This window comes from Hyla sarda, unplaced genomic scaffold (genome assembly GCF_029499605.1).
Source record: "Hyla sarda isolate aHylSar1 unplaced genomic scaffold, aHylSar1.hap1 scaffold_189, whole genome shotgun sequence".
NCBI lineage: Eukaryota > Metazoa > Chordata > Amphibia > Anura > Hylidae > Hyla > Hyla sarda.
This window is the reverse complement of record NW_026608543.1, coordinates 1-27,618: the sequence shown is the minus strand read 5'-3', so window position 1 is coordinate 27,618 and position 27,618 is coordinate 1. Positions and strand designations below refer to the sequence as shown.

At 46.0% G+C, this 27,618-nt stretch overlaps 12 non-coding genes across 12 annotated transcripts; all 12 read right to left on the bottom strand.

The window, feature by feature from the left end:
* Nucleotides 1–1,869: 1,869 nt before the first annotated feature.
* Nucleotides 1,870–2,060, bottom strand: LOC130315884 (U2 spliceosomal RNA). Its single transcript, XR_008863313.1, has one exon. It is a non-coding gene; the product is annotated as a U2 spliceosomal RNA (small nuclear RNA).
* Nucleotides 2,061–4,144: 2,084 nt separating this feature from the next.
* LOC130315872 (U2 spliceosomal RNA) lies at nt 4,145–4,335 on the bottom strand. The gene has a single exon (XR_008863302.1). It is a non-coding gene; the product is annotated as a U2 spliceosomal RNA (small nuclear RNA).
* Nucleotides 4,336–6,428: 2,093 nt separating this feature from the next.
* Nucleotides 6,429–6,619, bottom strand: LOC130315859 (U2 spliceosomal RNA). The gene has a single exon (XR_008863290.1). It is a non-coding gene; the product is annotated as a U2 spliceosomal RNA (small nuclear RNA).
* A 2,086-nt stretch (nt 6,620–8,705) lies between these two features.
* Nucleotides 8,706–8,896, bottom strand: LOC130315847 (U2 spliceosomal RNA). Its single transcript, XR_008863279.1, has one exon. It is a non-coding gene; the product is annotated as a U2 spliceosomal RNA (small nuclear RNA).
* Nucleotides 8,897–10,980: 2,084 nt separating this feature from the next.
* LOC130315835 (U2 spliceosomal RNA) lies at nt 10,981–11,171 on the bottom strand. The gene has a single exon (XR_008863268.1). It is a non-coding gene; the product is annotated as a U2 spliceosomal RNA (small nuclear RNA).
* A 2,092-nt stretch (nt 11,172–13,263) lies between these two features.
* Nucleotides 13,264–13,454, bottom strand: LOC130315823 (U2 spliceosomal RNA). Its single transcript, XR_008863257.1, has one exon. It is a non-coding gene; the product is annotated as a U2 spliceosomal RNA (small nuclear RNA).
* A 2,090-nt stretch (nt 13,455–15,544) lies between these two features.
* Nucleotides 15,545–15,735, bottom strand: LOC130315810 (U2 spliceosomal RNA). The gene has a single exon (XR_008863246.1). It is a non-coding gene; the product is annotated as a U2 spliceosomal RNA (small nuclear RNA).
* Nucleotides 15,736–17,809: 2,074 nt separating this feature from the next.
* LOC130315798 (U2 spliceosomal RNA) lies at nt 17,810–18,000 on the bottom strand. Its single transcript, XR_008863235.1, has one exon. It is a non-coding gene; the product is annotated as a U2 spliceosomal RNA (small nuclear RNA).
* Nucleotides 18,001–20,082: 2,082 nt separating this feature from the next.
* On the bottom strand, nt 20,083–20,273 carry LOC130315786 (U2 spliceosomal RNA). The gene has a single exon (XR_008863224.1). It is a non-coding gene; the product is annotated as a U2 spliceosomal RNA (small nuclear RNA).
* Nucleotides 20,274–22,354: 2,081 nt separating this feature from the next.
* Nucleotides 22,355–22,545, bottom strand: LOC130315774 (U2 spliceosomal RNA). Its single transcript, XR_008863213.1, has one exon. It is a non-coding gene; the product is annotated as a U2 spliceosomal RNA (small nuclear RNA).
* A 2,084-nt stretch (nt 22,546–24,629) lies between these two features.
* Nucleotides 24,630–24,820, bottom strand: LOC130315762 (U2 spliceosomal RNA). The gene has a single exon (XR_008863202.1). It is a non-coding gene; the product is annotated as a U2 spliceosomal RNA (small nuclear RNA).
* A 2,083-nt stretch (nt 24,821–26,903) lies between these two features.
* On the bottom strand, nt 26,904–27,094 carry LOC130315750 (U2 spliceosomal RNA). Its single transcript, XR_008863191.1, has one exon. It is a non-coding gene; the product is annotated as a U2 spliceosomal RNA (small nuclear RNA).
* Between the last annotated feature and the right edge of the window lie 524 nt (nt 27,095–27,618).

Sequence of the window (27,618 nt, the reverse complement as noted above, 5' to 3'; positions counted from 1 at the left end):
CGGATTTGCCAGGAACCCTTCTTACTCCTCCTACTTGCATGTGACACTGGGCTTAGGATCTGCATAGGAAACACACACACAAGCACACACCTACCTTTGTTGCCTGCAGATGCCTCCTTGGCTGTCCCCAAACGGTATCAAACCAACACCCACGGGAAGCTGTAAGCATAGAGGACATGCCTGCACCCCATTGGACTTACCTGTGTGGGTTAAATCCGGGTTATTTGACAACCTATGGCGGTGATGGTTCTGCTCAGGCAGAGCAGTGCTGATGCTCCTCATAAAGCTGTCGCTGCTGTGAAGGTTCTAGGTGACATCACAAATCCCTATGGTTACATACACATCAAAGCTGGGTTGTTGTTGTTTACACTCTGCAAGGCCTGTGGAAGTGAGTGACATCATAGCACTGTAGTTCTGAGGGTTCTAGATGGATGCAACAATCTCCTGTTGCTTCTATGAAGGCCATAATAGACGACATCACCAAACAGCTCCATAGTCACATACACAGCAAAGGAGAGATGTTGTTTACACCTAGTGATGTCAGTGGTATTGAGTGACATCACAGCACAGTGCTAAGGCTCCTGGGCCTGGACACAGCAGCGGCTGCAATATCTCAACGGAGAATACGTTTATATATATGTGTGTGTGTGCGCGTATATATATATATATATATATATATATATATATATATATATATATTTCTCCGCCGAAATCACTTTTAAACCCATTTCCACCTTTTTTTCCCTTCTCTTCCTCTTACTTTTTTTTCACGTTTTTTTACGTTTTTCTCCTTTTCGCCTCTTTTCTGGGCGTATTATTCTTCTTTTTCTTCTTTTTTTTCGTCTAATGCATACCCCATCAGTGCAGCAATGCTTATTCAATGCCGCCAGCAGATGGAGACACTGGGGGATAATTTTCTAAGGATTTATACTGATTTTTCCTGTCTGAATTTGTCGCACAGAAAGTTGCAGGCCAAATATGTGTGACATTTCTGCGACTTTAGCTTCTAGAGCATTTTTACAACATTATACATAGGTGCTGAATACATAAAAAGCGACTGTTCAGCGACAGACAAGTCGCATCGGCTGAAAGTAGGCCAGAATGTCAGTCCATGTTGGAGCAGGTTTAGATACAGTCTAAAGTATAGATCTCAAAGTCTGTGCACAGAATTTAGCAAGGGCCTCGCACCTTCTGATGCATCAGGTAGGTGCACAATAGCATAGCCTAACCCTCTGTACTTTGGTCTATATTGATGCGGGACATAGACAGCCAGCTGATGACCAATCCATTAGTGCAATGGATGGCTGGAAGCATTTGTCTTTGCCTTTGCAATACCACAGAAGCAATGCATGGTCAATGTACAGCAATGACACACCTGTGTGAACAGCCAGGAGACCCCCCCCATGTTATGTTACATAGTTACATAGTTAGTACGGTCGAAAAAAGACATATGTCCATCAAGTTCAACCAGGGAATTAAGGGGTAGGGGTGTGGCGCGATATTGGGGAAGGGATGAGATTTTATATTTCTTCATAAGCATTAATCTTATTTTGTCAATTAGGAACATTCAGCACCCACCCGCTATCAAGGCAGCTGCCTATCATGTCATGCCCTACCTGCACAGGTGTGCTGGCTACTCAAATGATCCAATTAAGGAGGCCATTTAGTCAGCAGCAGCAGAAGTCCTGTGCCTGGACGCTCCAACAGCGGCCAGACACAAGCAGAAGCAGAAGCAGCAGAAGCAGCAGCAGCACCACCTTTTGTTTTTTGGCTGCAGCAGCAGCAGCAAGGCCCACAGGGCTGGCTAGCTGGCTAGCCAGCAAGCAGGTAGCAATGAAAGTAGGAATCTTTCTTTTTAACCCTGTAAGGGGGTGGTGCACTGTACCCGAAGATACTGCCATATCGGGTCAATGCATAGGGCGACGGAAGCAAGCTTCGAAATCGGCCCCCGTTCTCAAAAATCCATTTAATATATGGTCCCCAGATAGGGGACGTATCAGATATTAAACTGATAAGAACAGATACTACACTTGATCTTAGCCAAAAGGCCGAGAAGCGATAACCGTGAAAGGGGCGGGCCCAACAAGGTCCCCTTCATGGGCACTATCACTGCTTGCTGTCAGGGAGGCTGCCAGACAATTTTCCATGCACACTCTGGGCTGGGGGGCAGTCAACCACCAGTACACACAGCAGAACCTAAACCCATACCATTATTGCTAAGCAGCAAGACAGGGGCCCATTGCACTCCCACGGGGCCTTTTTAAATGCAATCCATAACCCGGATTTGCCAGGAACCCTTCTTACTCCTCCTACTTGCATGTGACACTGGGCTTAGGATCTGCATAGGAAACACACACACAAGCACACACCTACCTTTGTTGCCTGCAGATGCCTCCTTGGCTGTCCCCAAACGGTATCAAACCAACACCCACGGGAAGCTGTAAGCATAGAGGACATGCCTGCACCCCATTGGACTTACCTGTGTGGGTTAAATCCGGGTTATTTGACAACCTATGGCGGTGATGGTTCTGCTCAGGCAGAGCAGTGCTGATGCTCCTCATAAAGCTGTCGCTGCTGTGAAGGTTCTAGGTGACATCACAAATCCCTATGGTTACATACACAACAAAGCTGGGTTGTTGTTGTTTACACTCTGCAAGGCCTGTGGAAGTGAGTGACATCATAGCACTGTAGTTCTGAGGGTTCTAGATGGATGCAACAATCTCCTGTTGCTTCTATGAAGGCCATAATAGACGACATCACCAAACAGCTCCATAGTCACATACACAGCAAAGGAGAGATGTTGTTTACACCTAGTGATGTCAGTGGTATTGAGTGACATCACAGCACAGTGCTAAGGCTCCTGGGCCTGGACACAGCAGCGGCTGCAATATCTCAACGGAGAATACGTTTATATATATGTGTGTGTGTGCGCGTATATATATATATATATATATATATATATATATATATATATTTCTCCGCCGAAATCACTTTTAAACCCATTTCCACCTTTTTTTCCCTTCTCTTCCTCTTACTTTTTTTTCACGTTTTTTTACGTTTTTCTCCTTTTCGCCTCTTTTCTGGGCGTATTATTCTTCTTTTTCTTCTTTTTTTCCGTCTAATGCATACCCCATCAGTGCAGCAATGCTTATTCAATACCGCCAGCAGATGGAGACACTGGGGGATAATTTTCTAAGGATTTATACTGATTTTTCCTGTCTGAATTTGTCGCACAGAAAGTTGCAGGCCAAATATGTGTGACATTTCTGCGACTTTAGCTTCTAGAGCATTTTTACAACATTATACATAGGTGCTGAATACATAAAAAGCGACTGTTCAGCGACAGACAAGTCGCATCGGCTGAAAGTAGGCCAGAATGTCAGTCCATGTTGGAGCAGGTTTAGATACAGTCTAAAGTATAGATCTCAAAGTCTGTGCACAGAATTTAGCAAGGGCCTCGCACCTTCTGATGCATCAGGTAGGTGCACAATAGCATAGCCTAACCCTCTGTACTTTGGTCTATATTGATGCGGGACATAGACAGCCAGCTGATGACCAATCCATTAGTGCAATGGATGGCTGGAAGCATTTGTCTTTGCCTTTGCAATACCACAGAAGCAATGCATGGTCAATGTACAGCAATGACACACCTGTGTGAACAGCCAGGAGACCCCCCCCATGTTATGTTACATAGTTACATAGTTAGTACGGTCGAAAAAAGACATATGTCCATCAAGTTCAACCAGGGAATTAAGGGGTAGGGGTGTGGCGCGATATTGGGGAAGGGATGAGATTTTATATTTCTTCATAAGCATTAATCTTATTTTGTCAATTAGGAACATTCAGCACCCACCCGCTATCAAGGCAGCTGCCTATCATGTCATGCCCTACCTGCACAGGTGTGCTGGCTACTCAAATGATCCAATTAAGGAGGCCATTTAGTCAGCAGCAGCAGAAGTCCTGTGCCTGGACGCTCCAACAGCGGCCAGACACAAGCAGAAGCAGAAGCAGCAGAAGCAGCAGCAGCACCACCTTTTGTTTTTTGGCTGCAGCAGCAGCAGCAAGGCCCACAGGGCTGGCTAGCTGGCTAGCCAGCAAGCAGGTAGCAATGAAAGTAGGAATCTTTCTTTTTAACCCTGTAAGGGGGTGGTGCACTGTACCCGAAGATACTGCCATATCGGGTCAATGCATAGGGCGACGGAAGCAAGCTTCGAAATCGGCCCCCGTTCTCAAAAATCCATTTAATATATGGTCCCCAGATAGGGGACGTATCAGATATTAAACTGATAAGAACAGATACTACACTTGATCTTAGCCAAAAGGCCGAGAAGCGATAACCGTGAAAGGGGCGGGCCCAACAAGGTCCCCTTCATGGGCACTATCACTGCTTGCTGTCAGGGAGGCTGCCAGACAATTTTCCATGCACACTCTGGGCTGGGGGGCAGTCAACCACCAGTACACACAGCAGAACCTAAACCCATACCATTATTGCTAAGCAGCAAGACAGGGGCCCATTGCACTCCCACGGGGCCTTTTTAAATGCAATCCATAACCCGGATTTGCCAGGAACCCTTCTTACTCCTCCTACTTGCATGTGACACTGGGCTTAGGATCTGCATAGGAAACACACACACAAGCACACACCTACCTTTGTTGCCTGCAGATGCCTCCTTGGCTGTCCCCAAACGGTATCAAACCAACACCCACGGGAAGCTGTAAGCATAGAGGACATGCCTGCACCCCATTGGACTTACCTGTGTGGGTTAAATCCGGGTTATTTGACAACCTATGGCGGTGATGGTTCTGCTCAGGCAGAGCAGTGCTGATGCTCCTCATAAAGCTGTCGCTGCTGTGAAGGTTCTAGGTGACATCACAAATCCCTATGGTTACATACACAACAAAGCTGGGTTGTTGTTGTTTACACTCTGCAAGGCCTGTGGAAGTGAGTGACATCATAGCACTGTAGTTCTGAGGGTTCTAGATGGATGCAACAATCTCCTGTTGCTTCTATGAAGGCCATAATAGACGACATCACCAAACAGCTCCATAGTCACATACACAGCAAAGGAGAGATGTTGTTTACACCTAGTGATGTCAGTGGTATTGAGTGACATCACAGCACAGTGCTAAGGCTCCTGGGCCTGGACACAGCAGCGGCTGCAATATCTCAACGGAGAATACGTTTATATATATGTGTGTGTGTGCGCGTATATATATATATATATATATATATATATATATATATATATATATATATTTCTCCGCCGAAATCACTTTTAAACCCATTTCCACCTTTTTTTCCCTTCTCTTCCTCTTACTTTTTTTTCACGTTTTTTTACGTTTTTCTCCTTTTCGCCTCTTTTCTGGGCGTATTATTCTTCTTTTTCTTCTTTTTTTTCGTCTAATGCATACCCCATCAGTGCAGCAATGCTTATTCAATACCGCCAGCAGATGGAGACACTGGGGGATAATTTTCTAAGGATTTATACTGATTTTTCCTGTCTGAATTTGTCGCACAGAAAGTTGCAGGCCAAATATGTGTGACATTTCTGCGACTTTAGCTTCTAGAGCATTTTTACAACATTATACATAGGTGCTGAATACATAAAAAGCGACTGTTCAGCGACAGACAAGTCGCATCGGCTGAAAGTAGGCCAGAATGTCAGTCCATGTTGGAGCAGGTTTAGATACAGTCTAAAGTATAGATCTCAAAGTCTGTGCACAGAATTTAGCAAGGGCCTCGCACCTTCTGATGCATCAGGTAGGTGCACAATAGCATAGCCTAACCCTCTGTACTTTGGTCTATATTGATGCGGGACATAGACAGCCAGCTGATGACCAATCCATTAGTGCAATGGATGGCTGGAAGCATTTGTCTTTGCCTTTGCAATACCACAGAAGCAATGCATGGTCAATGTACAGCAATGACACACCTGTGTGAACAGCCAGGAGACCCCCCCCCATGTTATGTTACATAGTTACATAGTTAGTACGGTCGAAAAAAGACATATGTCCATCAAGTTCAACCAGGGAATTAAGGGGTAGGGGTGTGGCGCGATATTGGGGAAGGGATGAGATTTTATATTTCTTCATAAGCATTAATCTTATTTTGTCAATTAGGAACATTCAGCACCCACCCGCTATCAAGGCAGCTGCCTATCATGTCATGCCCTACCTGCACAGGTGTGCTGGCTACTCAAATGATCCAATTAAGGAGGCCATTTAGTCAGCAGCAGCAGAAGTCCTGTGCCTGGACGCTCCAACAGCGGCCAGACACAAGCAGAAGCAGAAGCAGCAGAAGCAGCAGCAGCACCACCTTTTGTTTTTTGGCTGCAGCAGCAGCAGCAAGGCCCACAGGGCTGGCTAGCTGGCTAGCCAGCAAGCAGGTAGCAATGAAAGTAGGAATCTTTCTTTTTAACCCTGTAAGGGGGTGGTGCACTGTACCCGAAGATACTGCCATATCGGGTCAATGCATAGGGCGACGGAAGCAAGCTTCGAAATCGGCCCCCGTTCTCAAAAATCCATTTAATATATGGTCCCCAGATAGGGGACGTATCAGATATTAAACTGATAAGAACAGATACTACACTTGATCTTAGCCAAAAGGCCGAGAAGCGATAACCGTGAAAGGGGCGGGCCCAACAAGGTCCCCTTCATGGGCACTATCACTGCTTGCTGTCAGGGAGGCTGCCAGACAATTTTCCATGCACACTCTGGGCTGGGGGGCAGTCAACCACCAGTACACACAGCAGAACCTAAACCCATACCATTATTGCTAAGCAGCAAGACAGGGGCCCATTGCACTCCCACGGGGCCTTTTTAAATGCAATCCATAACCCGGATTTGCCAGGAACCCTTCTTACTCCTCCTACTTGCATGTGACACTGGGCTTAGGATCTGCATAGGAAACACACACACAAGCACACACCTACCTTTGTTGCCTGCAGATGCCTCCTTGGCTGTCCCCAAACGGTATCAAACCAACACCCACGGGAAGCTGTAAGCATAGAGGACATGCCTGCACCCCATTGGACTTACCTGTGTGGGTTAAATCCGGGTTATTTGACAACCTATGGCGGTGATGGTTCTGCTCAGGCAGAGCAGTGCTGATGCTCCTCATAAAGCTGTCGCTGCTGTGAAGGTTCTAGGTGACATCACAAATCCCTATGGTTACATACACAACAAAGCTGGGTTGTTGTTGTTTACACTCTGCAAGGCCTGTGGAAGTGAGTGACATCATAGCACTGTAGTTCTGAGGGTTCTAGATGGATGCAACAATCTCCTGTTGCTTCTATGAAGGCCATAATAGACGACATCACCAAACAGCTCCATAGTCACATACACAGCAAAGGAGAGATGTTGTTTACACCTAGTGATGTCAGTGGTATTGAGTGACATCACAGCACAGTGCTAAGGCTCCTGGGCCTGGACACAGCAGCGGCTGCAATATCTCAACGGAGAATACGTTTATATATATGTGTGTGTGTGCGCGTATATATATATATATATATATATATATATATATATATATATATTTCTCCGCCGAAATCACTTTTAAACCCATTTCCACCTTTTTTTCCCTTCTCTTCCTCTTACTTTTTTTTCACGTTTTTTTACGTTTTTCTCCTTTTCGCCTCTTTTCTGGGCGTATTATTCTTCTTTTTCTTCTTTTTTTTCGTCTAATGCATACCCCATCAGTGCAGCAATGCTTATTCAATACCGCCAGCAGATGGAGACACTGGGGGATAATTTTCTAAGGATTTATACTGATTTTTCCTGTCTGAATTTGTCGCACAGAAAGTTGCAGGCCAAATATGTGTGACATTTCTGCGACTTTAGCTTCTAGAGCATTTTTACAACATTATACATAGGTGCTGAATACATAAAAAGCGACTGTTCAGCGACAGACAAGTCGCATCGGCTGAAAGTAGGCCAGAATGTCAGTCCATGTTGGAGCAGGTTTAGATACAGTCTAAAGTATAGATCTCAAAGTCTGTGCACAGAATTTAGCAAGGGCCTCGCACCTTCTGATGCATCAGGTAGGTGCACAATAGCATAGCCTAACCCTCTGTACTTTGGTCTATATTGATGCGGGACATAGACAGCCAGCTGATGACCAATCCATTAGTGCAATGGATGGCTGGAAGCATTTGTCTTTGCCTTTGCAATACCACAGAAGCAATGCATGGTCAATGTACAGCAATGACACACCTGTGTGAACAGCCAGGAGACCCCCCCCATGTTATGTTACATAGTTACATAGTTAGTACGGTCGAAAAAAGACATATGTCCATCAAGTTCAACCAGGGAATTAAGGGGTAGGGGTGTGGCGCGATATTGGGGAAGGGATGAGATTTTATATTTCTTCATAAGCATTAATCTTATTTTGTCAATTAGGAACATTCAGCACCCACCCGCTATCAAGGCAGCTGTCTATCATGTCATGCCCTACCTGCACAGGTGTGCTGGCTACTCAAATGATCCAATTAAGGAGGCCATTTAGTCAGCAGCAGCAGAAGTCCTGTGCCTGGACGCTCCAACAGCGGCCAGACACAAGCAGAAGCAGAAGCAGCAGAAGCAGCAGCAGCACCACCTTTTGTTTTTTGGCTGCAGCAGCAGCAGCAAGGCCCACAGGGCTGGCTAGCTGGCTAGCCAGCAAGCAGGTAGCAATGAAAGTAGGAATCTTTCTTTTTAACCCTGTAAGGGGGTGGTGCACTGTACCCGAAGATACTGCCATATCGGGTCAATGCATAGGGCGACGGAAGCAAGCTTCGAAATCGGCCCCCGTTCTCAAAAATCCATTTAATATATGGTCCCCAGATAGGGGACGTATCAGATATTAAACTGATAAGAACAGATACTACACTTGATCTTAGCCAAAAGGCCGAGAAGCGATAACCGTGAAAGGGGCGGGCCCAACAAGGTCCCCTTCATGGGCACTATCACTGCTTGCTGTCAGGGAGGCTGCCAGACAATTTTCCATGCACACTCTGGGCTGGGGGGCAGTCAACCACCAGTACACACAGCAGAACCTAAACCCATACCATTATTGCTAAGCAGCAAGACAGGGGCCCATTGCACTCCCACGGGGCCTTTTTAAATGCAATCCATAACCCGGATTTGCCAGGAACCCTTCTTACTCCTCCTACTTGCATGTGACACTGGGCTTAGGATCTGCATAGGAAACACACACACAAGCACACACCTACCTTTGTTGCCTGCAGATGCCTCCTTGGCTGTCCCCAAACGGTATCAAACCAACACCCACGGGAAGCTGTAAGCATAGAGGACATGCCTGCACCCCATTGGACTTACCTGTGTGGGTTAAATCCGGGTTATTTGACAACCTATGGCGGTGATGGTTCTGCTCAGGCAGAGCAGTGCTGATGCTCCTCATAAAGCTGTCGCTGCTGTGAAGGTTCTAGGTGACATCACAAATCCCTATGGTTACATACACAACAAAGCTGGGTTGTTGTTGTTTACACTCTGCAAGGCCTGTGGAAGTGAGTGACATCATAGCACTGTAGTTCTGAGGGTTCTAGATGGATGCAACAATCTCCTGTTGCTTCTATGAAGGCCATAATAGACGACATCACCAAACAGCTCCATAGTCACATACACAGCAAAGGAGAGATGTTGTTTACACCTAGTGATGTCAGTGGTATTGAGTGACATCACAGCACAGTGCTAAGGCTCCTGGGCCTGGACACAGCAGCGGCTGCAATATCTCAACGGAGAATACGTTTATATATATGTGTGTGTGTGCGCGTATATATATATATATATATATATATATATATATATATATATTTCTCCGCCGAAATCACTTTTAAACCCATTTCCACCTTTTTTTCCCTTCTCTTCCTCTTACTTTTTTTTCACGTTTTTTTACGTTTTTCTCCTTTTCGCCTCTTTTCTGGGCGTATTATTCTTCTTTTTCTTCTTTTTTTTCGTCTAATGCATACCCCATCAGTGCAGCAATGCTTATTCAATACCGCCAGCAGATGGAGACACTGGGGGATAATTTTCTAAGGATTTATACTGATTTTTCCTGTCTGAATTTGTCGCACAGAAAGTTGCAGGCCAAATATGTGTGACATTTCTGCGACTTTAGCTTCTAGAGCATTTTTACAACATTATACATAGGTGCTGAATACATAAAAAGCGACTGTTCAGCGACAGACAAGTCGCATCGGCTGAAAGTAGGCCAGAATGTCAGTCCATGTTGGAGCAGGTTTAGATACAGTCTAAAGTATAGATCTCAAAGTCTGTGCACAGAATTTAGCAAGGGCCTCGCACCTTCTGATGCATCAGGTAGGTGCACAATAGCATAGCCTAACCCTCTGTACTTTGGTCTATATTGATGCGGGACATAGACAGCCAGCTGATGACCAATCCATTAGTGCAATGGATGGCTGGAAGCATTTGTCTTTGCCTTTGCAATACCACAGAAGCAATGCATGGTCAATGTACAGCAATGACACACCTGTGTGAACAGCCAGGAGACCCCCCCCATGTTATGTTACATAGTTACATAGTTAGTACGGTCGAAAAAAGACATATGTCCATCAAGTTCAACCAGGGAATTAAGGGGTAGGGGTGTGGCGCGATATTGGGGAAGGGATGAGATTTTATATTTCTTCATAAGCATTAATCTTATTTTGTCAATTAGGAACATTCAGCACCCACCCGCTATCAAGGCAGCTGCCTATCATGTCATGCCCTACCTGCACAGGTGTGCTGGCTACTCAAATGATCCAATTAAGGAGGCCATTTAGTCAGCAGCAGCAGAAGTCCTGTGCCTGGACGCTCCAACAGCGGCCAGACACAAGCAGAAGCAGAAGCAGCAGAAGCAGCAGCAGCACCACCTTTTGTTTTTTGGCTGCAGCAGCAGCAGCAAGGCCCACAGGGCTGGCTAGCTGGCTAGCCAGCAAGCAGGTAGCAATGAAAGTAGGAATCTTTCTTTTTAACCCTGTAAGGGGGTGGTGCACTGTACCCGAAGATACTGCCATATCGGGTCAATGCATAGGGCGACGGAAGCAAGCTTCGAAATCGGCCCCCGTTCTCAAAAATCCATTTAATATATGGTCCCCAGATAGGGGACGTATCAGATATTAAACTGATAAGAACAGATACTACACTTGATCTTAGCCAAAAGGCCGAGAAGCGATAACCGTGAAAGGGGCGGGCCCAACAAGGTCCCCTTCATGGGCACTATCACTGCTTGCTGTCAGGGAGGCTGCCAGACAATTTTCCATGCACACTCTGGGCTGGGGGGCAGTCAACCACCAGTACACACAGCAGAACCTAAACCCATACCATTATTGCTAAGCAGCAAGACAGGGGCCCATTGCACTCCCACGGGGCCTTTTTAAATGCAATCCATAACCCGGATTTGCCAGGAACCCTTCTTACTCCTCCTACTTGCATGTGACACTGGGCTTAGGATCTGCATAGGAAACACACACACAAGCACACACCTACCTTTGTTGCCTGCAGATGCCTCCTTGGCTGTCCCCAAACGGTATCAAACCAACACCCACGGGAAGCTGTAAGCATAGAGGACATGCCTGCACCCCATTGGACTTACCTGTGTGGGTTAAATCCGGGTTATTTGACAACCTATGGCGGTGATGGTTCTGCTCAGGCAGAGCAGTGCTGATGCTCCTCATAAAGCTGTCGCTGCTGTGAAGGTTCTAGGTGACATCACAAATCCCTATGGTTACATACACAACAAAGCTGGGTTGTTGTTGTTTACACTCTGCAAGGCCTGTGGAAGTGAGTGACATCATAGCACTGTAGTTCTGAGGGTTCTAGATGGATGCAACAATCTCCTGTTGCTTCTATGAAGGCCATAATAGACGACATCACCAAACAGCTCCATAGTCACATACACAGCAAAGGAGAGATGTTGTTTACACCTAGTGATGTCAGTGGTATTGAGTGACATCACAGCACAGTGCTAAGGCTCCTGGGCCTGGACACAGCAGCGGCTGCAATATCTCAACGGAGAATACGTTTATATATATGTGTGTGTGTGCGCGTATATATATATATATATATATATATATATATATATATATATATATATATTTCTCCGCCGAAATCACTTTTAAACCCATTTCCACCTTTTTTTCCCTTCTCTTCCTCTTACTTTTTTTTCACGTTTTTTTACGTTTTTCTCCTTTTCGCCTCTTTTCTGGGCGTATTATTCTTCTTTTTCTTCTTTTTTTTCGTCTAATGCATACCCCATCAGTGCAGCAATGCTTATTCAATACCGCCAGCAGATGGAGACACTGGGGGATAATTTTCTAAGGATTTATACTGATTTTTCCTGTCTGAATTTGTCGCACAGAAAGTTGCAGGCCAAATATGTGTGACATTTCTGCGACTTTAGCTTCTAGAGCATTTTTACAACATTATACATAGGTGCTGAATACATAAAAAGCGACTGTTCAGCGACAGACAAGTCGCATCGGCTGAAAGTAGGCCAGAATGTCAGTCCATGTTGGAGCAGGTTTAGATACAGTCTAAAGTATAGATCTCAAAGTCTGTGCACAGAATTTAGCAAGGGCCTCGCACCTTCTGATGCATCAGGTAGGTGCACAATAGCATAGCCTAACCCTCTGTACTTTGGTCTATATTGATGCGGGACATAGACAGCCAGCTGATGACCAATCCATTAGTGCAATGGATGGCTGGAAGCATTTGTCTTTGCCTTTGCAATACCACAGAAGCAATGCATGGTCAATGTACAGCAATGACACACCTGTGTGAACAGCCAGGAGACCCCCCCCATGTTATGTTACATAGTTACATAGTTAGTACGGTCGAAAAAAGACATATGTCCATCAAGTTCAACCAGGGAATTAAGGGGTAGGGGTGTGGCGCGATATTGGGGAAGGGATGAGATTTTATATTTCTTCATAAGCATTAATCTTATTTTGTCAATTAGGAACATTCAGCACCCACCCGCTATCAAGGCAGCTGCCTATCATGTCATGCCCTACCTGCACAGGTGTGCTGGCTACTCAAATGATCCAATTAAGGAGGCCATTTAGTCAGCAGCAGCAGAAGTCCTGTGCCTGGACGCTCCAACAGCGGCCAGACACAAGCAGAAGCAGAAGCAGCAGAAGCAGCAGCAGCACCACCTTTTGTTTTTTGGCTGCAGCAGCAGCAGCAAGGCCCACAGGGCTGGCTAGCTGGCTAGCCAGCAAGCAGGTAGCAATGAAAGTAGGAATCTTTCTTTTTAACCCTGTAAGGGGGTGGTGCACTGTACCCGAAGATACTGCCATATCGGGTCAATGCATAGGGCGACGGAAGCAAGCTTCGAAATCGGCCCCCGTTCTCAAAAATCCATTTAATATATGGTCCCCAGATAGGGGACGTATCAGATATTAAACTGATAAGAACAGATACTACACTTGATCTTAGCCAAAAGGCCGAGAAGCGATAACCGTGAAAGGGGCGGGCCCAACAAGGTCCCCTTCATGGGCACTATCACTGCTTGCTGTCAGGGAGGCTGCCAGACAATTTTCCATGCACACTCTGGGCTGGGGGGCAGTCAACCACCAGTACACACAGCAGAACCTAAACCCATACCATTATTGCTAAGCAGCAAGACAGGGGCCCATTGCACTCCCACGGGGCCTTTTTAAATGCAATCCATAACCCGGATTTGCCAGGAACCCTTCTTACTCCTCCTACTTGCATGTGACACTGGGCTTAGGATCTGCATAGGAAACACACACACAAGCACACACCTACCTTTGTTGCCTGCAGATGCCTCCTTGGCTGTCCCCAAACGGTATCAAACCAACACCCACGGGAAGCTGTAAGCATAGAGGACATGCCTGCACCCCATTGGACTTACCTGTGTGGGTTAAATCCGGGTTATTTGACAACCTATGGCGGTGATGGTTCTGCTCAGGCAGAGCAGTGCTGATGCTCCTCATAAAGCTGTCGCTGCTGTGAAGGTTCTAGGTGACATCACAAATCCCTATGGTTACATACACAACAAAGCTGGGTTGTTGTTGTTTACACTCTGCAAGGCCTGTGGAAGTGAGTGACATCATAGCACTGTAGTTCTGAGGGTTCTAGATGGATGCAACAATCTCCTGTTGCTTCTATGAAGGCCATAATAGACGACATCACCAAACAGCTCCATAGTCACATACACAGCAAAGGAGAGATGTTGTTTACACCTAGTGATGTCAGTGGTATTGAGTGACATCACAGCACAGTGCTAAGGCTCCTGGGCCTGGACACAGCAGCGGCTGCAATATCTCAACGGAGAATACGTTTATATATATGTGTGTGTGTGCGCGTATATATATATATATATATATATATATATATATATATATATATATATTTCTCCGCCGAAATCACTTTTAAACCCATTTCCACCTTTTTTTCCCTTCTCTTCCTCTTACTTTTTTTTCACGTTTTTTTACGTTTTTCTCCTTTTCGCCTCTTTTCTGGGCGTATTATTCTTCTTTTTCTTCTTTTTTTTCGTCTAATGCATACCCCATCAGTGCAGCAATGCTTATTCAATACCGCCAGCAGATGGAGACACTGGGGGATAATTTTCTAAGGATTTATACTGATTTTTCCTGTCTGAATTTGTCGCACAGAAAGTTGCAGGCCAAATATGTGTGACATTTCTGCGACTTTAGCTTCTAGAGCATTTTTACAACATTATACATAGGTGCTGAATACATAAAAAGCGACTGTTCAGCGACAGACAAGTCGCATCGGCTGAAAGTAGGCCAGAATGTCAGTCCATGTTGGAGCAGGTTTAGATACAGTCTAAAGTATAGATCTCAAAGTCTGTGCACAGAATTTAGCAAGGGCCTCGCACCTTCTGATGCATCAGGTAGGTGCACAATAGCATAGCCTAACCCTCTGTACTTTGGTCTATATTGATGCGGGACATAGACAGCCAGCTGATGACCAATCCATTAGTGCAATGGATGGCTGGAAGCATTTGTCTTTGCCTTTGCAATACCACAGAAGCAATGCATGGTCAATGTACAGCAATGACACACCTGTGTGAACAGCCAGGAGACCCCCCCCATGTTATGTTACATAGTTACATAGTTAGTACGGTCGAAAAAAGACATATGTCCATCAAGTTCAACCAGGGAATTAAGGGGTAGGGGTGTGGCGCGATATTGGGGAAGGGATGAGATTTTATATTTCTTCATAAGCATTAATCTTATTTTGTCAATTAGGAACATTCAGCACCCACCCGCTATCAAGGCAGCTGCCTATCATGTCATGCCCTACCTGCACAGGTGTGCTGGCTACTCAAATGATCCAATTAAGGAGGCCATTTAGTCAGCAGCAGCAGAAGTCCTGTGCCTGGACGCTCCAACAGCGGCCAGACACAAGCAGAAGCAGAAGCAGCAGAAGCAGCAGCAGCACCACCTTTTGTTTTTTGGCTGCAGCAGCAGCAGCAAGGCCCACAGGGCTGGCTAGCTGGCTAGCCAGCAAGCAGGTAGCAATGAAAGTAGGAATCTTTCTTTTTAACCCTGTAAGGGGGTGGTGCACTGTACCCGAAGATACTGCCATATCGGGTCAATGCATAGGGCGACGGAAGCAAGCTTCGAAATCGGCCCCCGTTCTCAAAAATCCATTTAATATATGGTCCCCAGATAGGGGACGTATCAGATATTAAACTGATAAGAACAGATACTACACTTGATCTTAGCCAAAAGGCCGAGAAGCGATAACCGTGAAAGGGGCGGGCCCAACAAGGTCCCCTTCATGGGCACTATCACTGCTTGCTGTCAGGGAGGCTGCCAGACAATTTTCCATGCACACTCTGGGCTGGGGGGCAGTCAACCACCAGTACACACAGCAGAACCTAAACCCATACCATTATTGCTAAGCAGCAAGACAGGGGCCCATTGCACTCCCACGGGGCCTTTTTAAATGCAATCCATAACCCGGATTTGCCAGGAACCCTTCTTACTCCTCCTACTTGCATGTGACACTGGGCTTAGGATCTGCATAGGAAACACACACACAAGCACACACCTACCTTTGTTGCCTGCAGATGCCTCCTTGGCTGTCCCCAAACGGTATCAAACCAACACCCACGGGAAGCTGTAAGCATAGAGGACATGCCTGCACCCCATTGGACTTACCTGTGTGGGTTAAATCCGGGTTATTTGACAACCTATGGCGGTGATGGTTCTGCTCAGGCAGAGCAGTGCTGATGCTCCTCATAAAGCTGTCGCTGCTGTGAAGGTTCTAGGTGACATCACAAATCCCTATGGTTACATACACAACAAAGCTGGGTTGTTGTTGTTTACACTCTGCAAGGCCTGTGGAAGTGAGTGACATCATAGCACTGTAGTTCTGAGGGTTCTAGATGGATGCAACAATCTCCTGTTGCTTCTATGAAGGCCATAATAGACGACATCACCAAACAGCTCCATAGTCACATACACAGCAAAGGAGAGATGTTGTTTACACCTAGTGATGTCAGTGGTATTGAGTGACATCACAGCACAGTGCTAAGGCTCCTGGGCCTGGACACAGCAGCGGCTGCAATATCTCAACGGAGAATACGTTTATATATATGTGTGTGTGTGCGCGTATATATATATATATATATATATATATATATTTCTCCGCCGAAATCACTTTTAAACCCATTTCCACCTTTTTTTCCCTTCTCTTCCTCTTACTTTTTTTTCACGTTTTTTTACGTTTTTCTCCTTTTCGCCTCTTTTCTGGGCGTATTATTCTTCTTTTTCTTCTTTTTTTTCGTCTAATGCATACCCCATCAGTGCAGCAATGCTTATTCAATACCGCCAGCAGATGGAGACACTGGGGGATAATTTTCTAAGGATTTATACTGATTTTTCCTGTCTGAATTTGTCGCACAGAAAGTTGCAGGCCAAATATGTGTGACATTTCTGCGACTTTAGCTTCTAGAGCATTTTTACAACATTATACATAGGTGCTGAATACATAAAAAGCGACTGTTCAGCGACAGACAAGTCGCATCGGCTGAAAGTAGGCCAGAATGTCAGTCCATGTTGGAGCAGGTTTAGATACAGTCTAAAGTATAGATCTCAAAGTCTGTGCACAGAATTTAGCAAGGGCCTCGCACCTTCTGATGCATCAGGTAGGTGCACAATAGCATAGCCTAACCCTCTGTACTTTGGTCTATATTGATGCGGGACATAGACAGCCAGCTGATGACCAATCCATTAGTGCAATGGATGGCTGGAAGCATTTGTCTTTGCCTTTGCAATACCACAGAAGCAATGCATGGTCAATGTACAGCAATGACACACCTGTGTGAACAGCCAGGAGACCCCCCCCATGTTATGTTACATAGTTACATAGTTAGTACGGTCGAAAAAAGACATATGTCCATCAAGTTCAACCAGGGAATTAAGGGGTAGGGGTGTGGCGCGATATTGGGGAAGGGATGAGATTTTATATTTCTTCATAAGCATTAATCTTATTTTGTCAATTAGGAACATTCAGCACCCACCCGCTATCAAGGCAGCTGCCTATCATGTCATGCCCTACCTGCACAGGTGTGCTGGCTACTCAAATGATCCAATTAAGGAGGCCATTTAGTCAGCAGCAGCAGAAGTCCTGTGCCTGGACGCTCCAACAGCGGCCAGACACAAGCAGAAGCAGAAGCAGCAGAAGCAGCAGCAGCACCACCTTTTGTTTTTTGGCTGCAGCAGCAGCAGCAAGGCCCACAGGGCTGGCTAGCTGGCTAGCCAGCAAGCAGGTAGCAATGAAAGTAGGAATCTTTCTTTTTAACCCTGTAAGGGGGTGGTGCACTGTACCCGAAGATACTGCCATATCGGGTCAATGCATAGGGCGACGGAAGCAAGCTTCGAAATCGGCCCCCGTTCTCAAAAATCCATTTAATATATGGTCCCCAGATAGGGGACGTATCAGATATTAAACTGATAAGAACAGATACTACACTTGATCTTAGCCAAAAGGCCGAGAAGCGATAACCGTGAAAGGGGCGGGCCCAACAAGGTCCCCTTCATGGGCACTATCACTGCTTGCTGTCAGGGAGGCTGCCAGACAATTTTCCATGCACACTCTGGGCTGGGGGGCAGTCAACCACCAGTACACACAGCAGAACCTAAACCCATACCATTATTGCTAAGCAGCAAGACAGGGGCCCATTGCACTCCCACGGGGCCTTTTTAAATGCAATCCATAACCCGGATTTGCCAGGAACCCTTCTTACTCCTCCTACTTGCATGTGACACTGGGCTTAGGATCTGCATAGGAAACACACACACAAGCACACACCTACCTTTGTTGCCTGCAGATGCCTCCTTGGCTGTCCCCAAACGGTATCAAACCAACACCCACGGGAAGCTGTAAGCATAGAGGACATGCCTGCACCCCATTGGACTTACCTGTGTGGGTTAAATCCGGGTTATTTGACAACCTATGGCGGTGATGGTTCTGCTCAGGCAGAGCAGTGCTGATGCTCCTCATAAAGCTGTCGCTGCTGTGAAGGTTCTAGGTGACATCACAAATCCCTATGGTTACATACACAACAAAGCTGGGTTGTTGTTGTTTACACTCTGCAAGGCCTGTGGAAGTGAGTGACATCATAGCACTGTAGTTCTGAGGGTTCTAGATGGATGCAACAATCTCCTGTTGCTTCTATGAAGGCCATAATAGACGACATCACCAAACAGCTCCATAGTCACATACACAGCAAAGGAGAGATGTTGTTTACACCTAGTGATGTCAGTGGTATTGAGTGACATCACAGCACAGTGCTAAGGCTCCTGGGCCTGGACACAGCAGCGGCTGCAATATCTCAACGGAGAATACGTTTATATATATGTGTGTGTGTGCGCGTATATATATATATATATATATATATATATATATATATATTTCTCCGCCGAAATCACTTTTAAACCCATTTCCACCTTTTTTTCCCTTCTCTTCCTCTTACTTTTTTTTCACGTTTTTTTACGTTTTCTCCTTTTCGCCTCTTTTCTGGGCGTATTATTCTTCTTTTTCTTCTTTGTTTTTCGTCTAATGCATACCCCATCAGTGCAGCAATGCTTATTCAATACCGCCAGCAGATGGAGACACTGGGGATAATTTTCTAAGGATTTATACTGATTTTTCCTGTCTGAATTTGTCGCACAGAAAGTTGCAGGCCAAATATGTGTGACATTTCTGCGACTTTAGCTTCTAGAGCATTTTTACAACATTATACATAGGTGCTGAATACATAAAAAGCGACTGTTCAGCGACAGACAAGTCGCATCGGCTGAAAGTAGGCCAGAATGTCAGTCCATGTTGGAGCAGGTTTAGATACAGTCTAAAGTATAGATCTCAAAGTCTGTGCACAGAATTTAGCAAGGGCCTCGCACCTTCTGATGCATCAGGTAGGTGCACAATAGCATAGCCTAACCCTCTGTACTTTGGTCTATATTGATGCGGGACATAGACAGCCAGCTGATGACCAATCCATTAGTGCAATGGATGGCTGGAAGCATTTGTCTTTGCCTTTGCAATACCACAGAAGCAATGCATGGTCAATGTACAGCAATGACACACCTGTGTGAACAGCCAGGAGACCCCCCCCATGTTATGTTACATAGTTACATAGTTAGTACGGTCGAAAAAAGACATATGTCCATCAAGTTCAACCAGGGAATTAAGGGGTAGGGGTGTGGCGCGATATTGGGGAAGGGATGAGATTTTATATTTCTTCATAAGCATTAATCTTATTTTGTCAATTAGGAACATTCAGCACCCACCCCGCTATCAAGGCAGCTGCCTATCATGTCATGCCCTACCTGCACAGGTGTGCTGGCTACTCAAATGATCCAATTAAGGAGGCCATTTAGTCAGCAGCAGCAGAAGTCCTGTGCCTGGACGCTCCAACAGCGGCCAGACACAAGCAGAAGCAGAAGCAGCAGAAGCAGCAGCAGCACCACCTTTTGTTTTTTGGCTGCAGCAGCAGCAGCAAGGCCCACAGGGCTGGCTAGCTGGCTAGCCAGCAAGCAGGTAGCAATGAAAGTAGGAATCTTTCTTTTTAACCCTGTAAGAGGGTGGTGCACTGTACCCGAAGATACTGCCATATCGGGTCAATGCATAGGGCGACGGAAGCAAGCTTCGAAATCGGCCCCCGTTCTCAAAAATCCATTTAATATATGGTCCCCAGATAGGGGACGTATCAGATATTAAACTGATAAGAACAGATACTACACTTGATCTTAGCCAAAAGGCCGAGAAGCGATAACCGTGAAAGGGGCGGGCCCAACAAGGTCCCCTTCATGGGCACTATCACTGCTTGCTGTCAGGGAGGCTGCCAGACAATTTTCCATGCACACTCTGGGCTGGGGGGCAGTCAACCACCAGTACACACAGCAGAACCTAAACCCATACCATTATTGCTAAGCAGCAAGACAGGGGCCCATTGCACTCCCACGGGGCCTTTTTAAATGCAATCCATAACCCGGATTTGCCAGGAACCCTTCTTACTCCTCCTACTTGCATGTGACACTGGGCTTAGGATCTGCATAGGAAACACACACACAAGCACACACCTACCTTTGTTGCCTGCAGATGCCTCCTTGGCTGTCCCCAAACGGTATCAAACCAACACCCACGGGAAGCTGTAAGCATAGAGGACATGCCTGCACCCCATTGGACTTACCTGTGTGGGTTAAATCCGGGTTATTTGACAACCTATGGCGGTGATGGTTCTGCTCAGGCAGAGCAGTGCTGATGCTCCTCATAAAGCTGTCGCTGCTGTGAAGGTTCTAGGTGACATCACAAATCCCTATGGTTACATACACAACAAAGCTGGGTTGTTGTTGTTTACACTCTGCAAGGCCTGTGGAAGTGAGTGACATCATAGCACTGTAGTTCTGAGGGTTCTAGATGGATGCAACAATCTCCTGTTGCTTCTATGAAGGCCATAATAGACGACATCACCAAACAGCTCCATAGTCACATACACAGCAAAGGAGAGATGTTGTTTACACCTAGTGATGTCAGTGGTATTGAGTGACATCACAGCACAGTGCTAAGGCTCCTGGGCCTGGACACAGCAGCGGCTGCAATATCTCAACGGAGAATACGTTTATATATATGTGTGTGTGTGCGCGTATATATATATATATATATATATATATATATATATATTTCTCCGCCGAAATCACTTTTAAACCCATTTCCACCTTTTTTTCCCTTCTCTTCCTCTTACTTTTTTTTCACGTTTTTTTACGTTTTTCTCCTTTTCGCCTCTTTTCTGGGCGTATTATTCTTCTTTTTCTTCTTTTTTTCGTCTAATGCATACCCCATCAGTGCAGCAATGCTTATTCAATACCGCCAGCAGATGGAGACACTGGGGGATAATTTTCTAAGGATTTATACTGATTTTTCCTGTCTGAATTTGTCGCACAGAAAGTTGCAGGCCAAATATGTGTGACATTTCTGCGACTTTAGCTTCTAGAGCATTTTTACAACATTATACATAGGTGCTGAATACATAAAAAGCGACTGTTCAGCGACAGACAAGTCGCATCGGCTGAAAGTAGGCCAGAATGTCAGTCCATGTTGGAGCAGGTTTAGATACAGTCTAAAGTATAGATCTCAAAGTCTGTGCACAGAATTTAGCAAGGGCCTCGCACCTTCTGATGCATCAGGTAGGTGCACAATAGCATAGCCTAACCCTCTGTACTTTGGTCTATATTGATGCGGGACATAGACAGCCAGCTGATGACCAATCCATTAGTGCAATGGATGGCTGGAAGCATTTGTCTTTGCCTTTGCAATACCACAGAAGCAATGCATGGTCAATGTACAGCAATGACACACCTGTGTGAACAGCCAGGAGACCCCCCCCATGTTATGTTACATAGTTACATAGTTAGTACGGTCGAAAAAAGACATATGTCCATCAAGTTCAACCAGGGAATTAAGGGGTAGGGGTGTGGCGCGATATTGGGGAAGGGATGAGATTTTATATTTCTTCATAAGCATTAATCTTATTTTGTCAATTAGGAACATTCAGCACCCACCCGCTATCAAGGCAGCTGCCTATCATGTCATGCCCTACCTGCACAGGTGTGCTGGCTACTCAAATGATCCAATTAAGGAGGCCATTTAGTCAGCAGCAGCAGAAGTCCTGTGCCTGGACGCTCCAACAGCGGCCAGACACAAGCAGAAGCAGAAGCAGCAGAAGCAGCAGCAGCAGCACCACCTTTTGTTTTTGGCTGCAGCAGCAGCAGCAAGGCCCACAGGGCTGGCTAGCTGGCTAGCCAGCAAGCAGGTAGCAATGAAAGTAGGAATCTTTCTTTTTAACCCTGTAAGGGGGTGGTGCACTGTACCCGAAGATACTGCCATATCGGGTCAATGCATAGGGCGACGGAAGCAAGCTTCGAAATCGGCCCCCGTTCTCAAAAATCCATTTAATATATGGTCCCCAGATAGGGGACGTATCAGATATTAAACTGATAAGAACAGATACTACACTTGATCTTAGCCAAAAGGCCGAGAAGCGATAACCGTGAAAGGGGCGGGCCCAACAAGGTCCCCTTCATGGGCACTATCACTGCTTGCTGTCAGGGAGGCTGCAGACAATTTTCCATGCACACTCTGGGCTGGGGGGCAGTCAACCACCAGTACACACAGCAGAACCTAAACCCATACCATTATTGCTAAGCAGCAAGACAGGGGCCCATTGCACTCCCACGGGGCCTTTTTAAATGCAATCCATAACCCGGATTTGCCAGGAACCCTTCTTACTCCTCCTACTTGCATGTGACACTGGGCTTAGGATCTGCATAGGAAACACACACACAAGCACACACCTACCTTTGTTGCCTGCAGATGCCTCCTTGGCTGTCCCCAAACGGTATCAAACCAACACCCACGAGGAGCTGTAAGCATAGAGGACATGCCTGCACCCCATTGGACTTACCTGTGTGGGTTAAATCCGGGTTATTTGACAACCTATGGCGGTGATGGTTCTGCTCAGGCAGAGCAGTGCTGATGCTCCTCATAAAGCTGTCGCTGCTGTGAAGGTTCTAGGTGACATCACAAATCCCTATGGTTACATACACAACAAAGCTGGGTTGTTGTTGTTTACACTCTGCAAGGCCTGTGGAAGTGAGTGACATCATAGCACTGTAGTTCTGAGGGTTCTAGATGGATGCAACAATCTCCTGTTGCTTCTATGAAGGCCATAATAGACGACATCACCAAACAGCTCCATAGTCACATACACAGCAAAGGAGAGATGTTGTTTACACCTAGTGATGTCAGTGGTATTGAGTGACATCACAGCACAGTGCTAAGGCTCCTGGGCCTGGACACAGCAGCGGCTGCAATATCTCAACGGAGAATACGTTTATATATATGTGTGTGTGTGCGCGTATATATATATATATATATATATATATATATATATATATATATTTCTCCGCCGAAATCACTTTTAAACCCATTTCCACCTTTTTTTCCCTTCTCTTCCTCTTACTTTTTTTTCACGTTTTTTTACGTTTTTCTCCTTTTCGCCTCTTTTCTGGGCGTATTATTCTTCTTTTTCTTCTTTTTTTTCGTCTAATGCATACCCCATCAGTGCAGCAATGCTTATTCAATACCGCCAGCAGATGGAGACACTGGGGGATAATTTTCTAAGGATTTATACTGATTTTTCCTGTCTGAATTTGTCGCACAGAAAGTTGCAGGCCAAATATGTGTGACATTTCTGCGACTTTAGCTTCTAGAGCATTTTTACAACATTATACATAGGTGCTGAATACATAAAAAGCGACTGTTCAGCGACAGACAAGTCGCATCGGCTGAAAGTAGGCCAGAATGTCAGTCCATGTTGGAGCAGGTTTAGATACAGTCTAAAGTATAGATCTCAAAGTCTGTGCACAGAATTTAGCAAGGGCCTCGCACCTTCTGATGCATCAGGTAGGTGCACAATAGCATAGCCTAACCCTCTGTACTTTGGTCTATATTGATGCGGGACATAGACAGCCAGCTGATGACCAATCCATTAGTGCAATGGATGGCTGGAAGCATTTGTCTTTGCCTTTGCAATACCACAGAAGCAATGCATGGTCAATGTACAGCAATGACACACCTGTGTGAACAGCCAGGAGACCCCCCCCATGTTATGTTACATAGTTACATAGTTAGTACGGTCGAAAAAGACATATGTCCATCAAGTTCAACCAGGGAATTAAGGGGTAGGGGTGTGGCGCGATATTGGGGAAGGGATGAGATTTTATATTTCTTCATAAGCATTAATCTTATTTTGTCAATTAGGAACATTCAGCACCCACCCGCTATCAAGGCAGCTGCCTATCATGTCATGCCCTACCTGCACAGGTGTGCTGGCTACTCAAATGATCCAATTAAGGAGGCCATTTAGTCAGCAGCAGCAGAAGTCCTGTGCCTGGACGCTCCAACAGCGGCCAGACACAAGCAGAAGCAGAAGCAGCAGAAGCAGCAGCAGCACCACCTTTTGTTTTTTGGCTGCAGCAGCAGCAGCAAGGCCCACAGGGCTGGCTAGCTGGCTAGCCAGCAAGCAGGTAGCAATGAAAGTAGGAATCTTTCTTTTTAACCCTGTAAGGGGGTGGTGCACTGTACCCGAAGATACTGCCATATCGGGTCAATGCATAGGGCGACGGAAGCAAGCTTCGAAATCGGCCCCCGTTCTCAAAAATCCATTTAATATATGGTCCCCAGATAGGGGACGTATCAGATATTAAACTGATAAGAACAGATACTACACTTGATCTTAGCCAAAAGGCCGAGAAGCGATAACCGTGAAAGGGGCGGGCCCAACAAGGTCCCCTTCATGGGCACTATCACTGCTTGCTGTCAGGGAGGCTGCCAGACAATTTTCCATGCACACTCTGGGCTGGGGGGCAGTCAACCACCAGTACACACAGCAGAACCTAAACCCATACCATTATTGCTAAGCAGCAAGACAGGGGCCCATTGCACTCCCACGGGGCCTTTTTAAATGCAATCCATAACCCGGATTTGCCAGGAACCCTTCTTACTCCTCCTACTTGCATGTGACACTGGGCTTAGGATCTGCATAGGAAACACACACACAAGCACACACCTACCTTTGTTGCCTGCAGATGCCTCCTTGGCTGTCCCCAAACGGTATCAAACCAACACCCACGGGAAGCTGTAAGCATAGAGGACATGCCTGCACCCCATTGGACTTACCTGTGTGGGTTAAATCCGGGTTATTTGACAACCTATGGCGGTGATGGTTCTGCTCAGGCAGAGCAGTGCTGATGCTCCTCATAAAGCTGTCGCTGCTGTGAAGGTTCTAGGTGACATCACAAATCCCTATGGTTACATACACAACAAAGCTGGGTTGTTGTTGTTTACACTCTGCAAGGCCTGTGGAAGTGAGTGACATCATAGCACTGTAGTTCTGAGGGTTCTAGATGGATGCAACAATCTCCTGTTGCTTCTATGAAGGCCATAATAGACGACATCACCAAACAGCTCCATAGTCACATACACAGCAAAGGAGAGATGTTGTTTACACCTAGTGATGTCAGTGGTATTGAGTGACATCACAGCACAGTGCTAAGGCTCCTGGGCCTGGACACAGCAGCGGCTGCAATATCTCAACGGAGAATACGTTTATATATATGTGTGTGTGTGCGCGTATATATATATATATATATATATATATATATATATAATATTTCTCCGCCGAAATCACTTTTAAACCCATTTCCACCTTTTTTTCCCTTCTCTTCCTCTTACTTTTTTTTCACGTTTTTTTACGTTTTTCTCCTTTTCGCCTCTTTTCTGGGCGTATTATTCTTCTTTTTCTTCTTTTTTTTCGTCTAATGCATACCCCATCAGTGCAGCAATGCTTATTCAATACCGCCAGCAGATGGAGACACTGGGGGATAATTTTCTAAGGATTTATACTGATTTTTCCTGTCTGAATTTGTCGCACAGAAAGTTGCAGGCCAAATATGTGTGACATTTCTGCGACTTTAGCTTCTAGAGCATTTTTACAACATTATACATAGGTGCTGAATACATAAAAAGCGACTGTTCAGCGACAGACAAGTCGCATCGGCTGAAAGTAGGCCAGAATGTCAGTCCATGTTGGAGCAGGTTTAGATACAGTCTAAAGTATAGATCTCAAAGTCTGTGCACAGAATTTAGCAAGGGCCTCGCACCTTCTGATGCATCAGGTAGGTGCACAATAGCATAGCCTAACCCTCTGTACTTTGGTCTATATTGATGCGGGACATAGACAGCCAGCTGATGACCAATCCATTAGTGCAATGGATGGCTGGAAGCATTTGTCTTTGCCTTTGCAATACCACAGAAGCAATGCATGGTCAATGTACAGCAATGACACACCTGTGTGAACAGCCAGGAGACCCCCCCCATGTTATGTTACATAGTTACATAGTTAGTACGGTCGAAAAAAGACATATGTCCATCAAGTTCAACCAGGGAATTAAGGGGTAGGGGTGTGGCGCGATATTGGGGAAGGGATGAGATTTTATATTTCTTCATAAGCATTAATCTTATTTTGTCAATTAGGAACATTCAGCACCCACCCGCTATCAAGGCAGCTGCCTATCATGTCATGCCCTACCTGCACAGGTGTGCTGGCTACTCAAATGATCCAATTAAGGAGGCCATTTAGTCAGCAGCAGCAGAAGTCCTGTGCCTGGACGCTCCAACAGCGGCCAGACACAAGCAGAAGCAGAAGCAGCAGAAGCAGCAGCAGCACCACCTTTTGTTTTTTGGCTGCAGCAGCAGCAGCAAGGCCCACAGGGCTGGCTAGCTGGCTAGCCAGCAAGCAGGTAGCAATGAAAGTAGGAATCTTTCTTTTTAACCCTGTAAGGGGGTGGTGCACTGTACCCGAAGATACTGCCATATCGGGTCAATGCATAGGGCGACGGAAGCAAGCTTCGAAATCGGCCCCCGTTCTCAAAAATCCATTTAATATATGGTCCCCAGATAGGGGACGTATCAGATATTAAACTGATAAGAACAGATACTACACTTGATCTTAGCCAAAAGGCCGAGAAGCGATAACCGTGAAAGGGGCGGGCCCAACAAGGTCCCCTTCATGGGCACTATCACTGCTTGCTGTCAGGGAGGCTGCCAGACAATTTTCCATGCACACTCTGGGCTGGGGGGCAGTCAACCACCAGTACACACAGCAGAACCTAAACCCATACCATTATTGCTAAGCAGCAAGACAGGGGCCCATTGCACTCCCACGGGGCCTTTTTAAATGCAATCCATAACCCGGATTTGCCAGGAACCCTTCTTACTCCTCCTACTTGCATGTGACACTGGGCTTAGGATCTGCATAGGAAACACACACACAAGCACACACCTACCTTTGTTGCCTGCAGATGCCTCCTTGGCTGTCCCCAAACGGTATCAAACCAACACCCACGGGAAGCTGTAAGCATAGAGGACATGCCTGCACCCCATTGGACTTACCTGTGTGGGTTAAATCCGGGTTATTTGACAACCTATGGCGGTGATGGTTCTGCTCAGGCAGAGCAGTGCTGATGCTCCTCATAAAGCTGTCGCTGCTGTGAAGGA